Source organism: Chenopodium album, chromosome 8 (genome assembly GCF_948465745.1).
Source record: "Chenopodium album chromosome 8, dcCheAlbu1.1, whole genome shotgun sequence".
NCBI lineage: Eukaryota > Viridiplantae > Streptophyta > Magnoliopsida > Caryophyllales > Amaranthaceae > Chenopodium > Chenopodium album.
This window is the reverse complement of record NC_137841.1, coordinates 33,759,442-33,764,062: the sequence shown is the minus strand read 5'-3', so window position 1 is coordinate 33,764,062 and position 4,621 is coordinate 33,759,442. Positions and strand designations below refer to the sequence as shown.

At 37.0% G+C, this 4,621-nt stretch overlaps 1 pseudogene; it reads left to right on the top strand.

Annotated features, from left to right (window-relative positions):
* The first annotated feature begins 1,176 nt into the window (after positions 1–1,176).
* LOC145556011 (pentatricopeptide repeat-containing protein At1g79490, mitochondrial pseudogene) lies at positions 1,177–3,838 on the top strand (annotated as a pseudogene).
* The last annotated feature ends 783 nt before the right edge of the window (positions 3,839–4,621 follow it).

Below are 4,621 nucleotides of genomic sequence, written 5' to 3'. Positions count from 1 at the left end.
TTGGATTTGGGTTGGTTTTTAATAAGGGCCTTTAATGGTTCCAAGTTGTAGGTTGATTTTCATTTTACTTCGCTCATTTTGGTTTTAACTTTACTTTCGTTTGGTTAGCTTTTCAAGTTGGATTGTTTTGGAAAGGTTTTTAAAATTAGTCTTCCGCTGTGTATCTTTGATATTTGCCTTAACCGTTTTCACGGTGATGGTAATGTCTTGGATATTCCTATTTAAAGTTTTATACAGGGCAAAACAGGTATTTTAAAATAAAGGAATTTCTAGGGTGTTACAACTAATATGTAACAATTTTTAATCAATCTATTTTCTGATTTTTCTAAATTATACTTCCTCCGTTTCTATTTAGTTGACACGTTTGGTTTAGGCACATATATTAAGGAGAGGAGAGAGAGTGAGAGAGAATGAAAAAGCAAGTGGGGTATCTTGTAAATGCAAGGTAAAAAAACTTACCCCAAAAGGAAACGTGTCAACTAAAAAAACTTCCAAAAAAGGAATACATGTCAACTATAAAGAAACGGAGGTAGAAGAAATTAATTTTCTAAAATGATTTAAATGATTTTTGGAAAAAGAAAAGGTGTACCCACTTTTTTTTTTTTTTTTTTTTTTTTTAATGTGTGGCTCATATGAAGCTATGTCATATGGCTTAATAAGGTGATAAAAAACCGATGAACTAGAAATGGAGGAAAGTTAGGCATTTACAAATGCTAAATAAGGGGTATTCATGTAATTATACATATGTACAAACGAATGCATATTCTGGTATCATTGAATGATCAAATGATACCACTGAATATACATTGATACTATATATGCACATAATGGTATTATATATGCATTTAGTTGTACAAAATTTATGCATAAATAATACCACTGAGGATTCAATGGTATCCTATAAACTTTCAGAAACAATCAACATGTGGTCCCCCATCTCGTGATACAATCCGACCAAAACATAGGTGGGTCCACTTACAAACCTCTCTCCTCTTTTCTCTCTCTATCATGTGTTTTAATAATATTTTAATCAATGTTATGCATTTAGAAATGCTTAACTTTCCTCCCTTTAAAATTCCTCATCAAAAACTTTTTTTTTTTAAAGAAATCATCAAAAACTATTTGATTACCTTAGAATTTTCAAACCCCGACTACCCATTGGTTTTTCTCCTAACACACGGTTTAGGGTTTTAGCATATTCGGTGCAAGCAAGAACTCCAGTAATCTGATCTCTGCATTTGCAATTCAATCAATAATCCCCCTACTATCCGTCCATGTTTCGTTGCAGAGTTTTATGGCGGAGAAATCTCACTCTCAGCCGCAAAAATCCCACTTCTGCAGCACCATTCTATGCGCATAACCCCATTTCAGGCGACATTGTGCAAAATGAGCATAATAGGTTGTTCAGATCGATTGTTCGCAGGCTCAAAACCCCCGAATTTGTTCGAAGTTACTGCTCTGGGAAGCCGAATTCGGGTGAATGGACTGAGGAAATAGAGTATTTAGATGAGAAGGGAGGTGTTCTTTGCACCGGTAAAGGCGTTCGTTCTGTCGAACCGGGTATTGATGATCATGTAATGTCAGGTGGGGTTAAGAAACCATTTCTGAATGCTTCTGCAGTTGCAAAACTTGTGGAGATAGTGAGGAGGTGGAAATGGGGGCCTGAGATGGAAACGCAATTGGACAAACTTCAATTTGTTCCCAATATGACGCAGGTAATTCAAGCTATGAAAATAATCAATGATGGCGAAATGGCGGCTAGCTTGTTCCAATGGGCAAAGAGGCAACAATGGTATGTTCCAAATGATGAATGTTACTTGTTGTTGTTGGATGAATTGAATAGAAGTAGAGATTATGATAAAATGCAATCATTGTTTGATGAGATGATTAGCGATTATGTTGATAATGGTAATTTTTCTTTTTGTGCTTATAATCGTGTAATTCAGTACTTAGCTAAGGCTGAAAAATTAGAGGTGTCATATTGTTGTTTTAAGAAGATTCGGGAAGCTGGTTGTAAGGTTGAGACACAAACTTGTAATCATTTGATAACCTTATTTTTGAACAAGGGTTTGCCTTATAAGGCGGTTGAAGTGTATGAGGGTATGGAAGCAAGTGGATGTTCATTAGATAGTTCAACATATGAGTTAATGATACCTAGCTTGGCACGATCTGGTCGTCTAGATGCTGCTATTAAGCTTTTTCAAGAGATGAAGGAGAGGAAATTTTGTCCTAGTTTTTCTATATTTGCATCGTTTGTTGATTTGATGGGGAAGGCAGGGAGGCTGGATATGTCAATGAAGTTGTATATGGAAATGCAGGGCTGTGGATATAGGCCATCAGCCACTATGTTTGTTTCACTAATAGAGTCTTATGTCAAGGCTGGAAAATTAGAAGCAGCTCTTCGGATTTGGGATGAAATGAAAAAAGCTGGTTTCAGGCCAAATTACGGACTTTATACGATGGTTGTTGAATCTCATGCAAAATCAGGAAAGCTTGAGACCGCAGTGTCTGTTTTCCAGGACATGGAGAGAGCAGGGTTCCTGCCTACACCCTCTACCTACTCTTGCCTATTAGAAATGCATGCTGCCTCTGGACAAGTGGATCCTGCCATGAAGCTCTATAACTCAATGACAAATGCAGGTTTAAGACCGACACTCAGTACTTACACTGCACTTTTGACCCTTGTAGCCAGTAAGAAGCTGGTGGATGTGGCTGCTAAAATTTTGCTTGAAATGAAAGCCATGGGTTATCCTGCAGATGTTAGTGCCAGTGATGTTCTTATGGTCTATATCAAAGATGGTTCTGTAGATCTTGCATTAAGATGGCTTCGGTTCATGAGTTCATCTGGGATAAGGACTAATAATTTTATCATCCGACAGCTTTTTGAGTCCTGCATGAAAAATGGTTTATATGATTCTGCCAAACCTCTTCTTGAAACATACGTGAACTCAGCTGCAAAAGTTGATCTGATACTTTACACATCAATTCTAGCTCATCTTGTCAGATGTCAGGATGAGCAGAGTGAGAAACATTTAATGTCCATTCTTAGTGCTACAAAGCATAAGGCACACGCCTTCATGTGCGGTCTTTTCACTGGCCCAGAACAAAGGAAACAACCAGTTTTACTCTTTGTTCGGGATTTTTTCCAAGGAATTGATTATGAACTAGAAGAAGGGGCAGCTAAGTACTTTGTTAATGTACTCCTCAATTATCTTGTTCTAATGGGACAGATAAATCGTGCTCGTTGTGCTTGGAAGGTCTCCTATGAGAATAAGCTTTTCCCAAAGGCAATTGTCTTTGATCAGCATATTGCTTGGTCCCTTGATGTCAGAAATTTATCGGTTGGAGCAGCACTCATTGCTGTCGTGCACACCCTTCATAGGTTTAGAAAACGCATGCTTTACTATGGCGTTGTACCCCGAAGGATCAAACTTGTTACTGGGCCAACTTTGAAGATTGTGATTGCCCAGATGTTGAGCTCAGTTGACTCTCCGTTTGAGGTTAGTAAAGTTGTTTTGAGAGCTCCAGGTGATTCTGTCCTGGAATGGTTTAAGAAACCTATAGTTCAAAAGTTCTTATTAAATGAGATTCCATCTCGAGTTGACATTCTCATGCACAAGTTGAATATATTATTCCCCAGTTCTGCACCTGAAATGCGATCTTTATCACCACCTAAACCTCTTCTTGGTGGGAAGACGTCTTGAATAGTATGTACCTATTCATCAATGAAATGTAGTGCTGTTTTAAGGTTAGTTTATAGACATAGAAGTAGAAGTTTTTGGTTCTCCTGTATTGATGTACTCATATATGTTAATTGGGAGGATGTGTTCCATGTAAATCCTGTTACCTTGTGGTTACTTTTGTTTGTCCATCTACATTTTTTTTCACACAAGGTTTTTTTTTTTTTTTTTTTTTTCGAAAAGAAACTCTATTCTTAGAAGCATAAAAAGAAGAGATATTGCCCTTGTGAGGTGTGCCCATTAGTAGTTAAAAGATTGTTACTATTTGACCATCATCTATTAACAATTCAACGTTTTTATTTATCACATTATAATTTATTTATTTTTTCCTTAAAAAAAAGAGGAATTAATGTGGGTGATCTGCTATTGATTATTAACTTGTTCTATTTCATCGAGTACAAATCGCCACACCATTAAAAAAGGTAAATTCTTCATCCCATTCTTTCACTGTTTTAATTCGGTGCTCAATTAAGTGTCCTCACAAAAGTTGAAACAAAGAATTTTCAGGTTTTCTGGAGTTCAGGGGAATCCTTGCTGTGGGTGCTGCAACGTGACCAGATGTGGAGCTTAATGTGACAGTATGGTCATCGAGCTTACCTTGACATTATATTCATGTTGTGATGAGTCTTGTGACTGTCTAATCAACATTGTCGTGGTCACTACCATGACCTAATTTTGCCACTGTTGGCATTCTAGCATGTGATCTCATTGCCTCAATTGATGCAAAATCTTGTGTTCAGCATTTTCTGCAGATTCAACGTGACAAGTTGGTCATGTTGTGACAGTCAAATTGATTATTAACTTGTTCTATTTCATCGAGTACAAATCGCCACACCGTTAAAAAAGGTAAATTCTTCATCCCATTCTTTCACTGTTTTAAT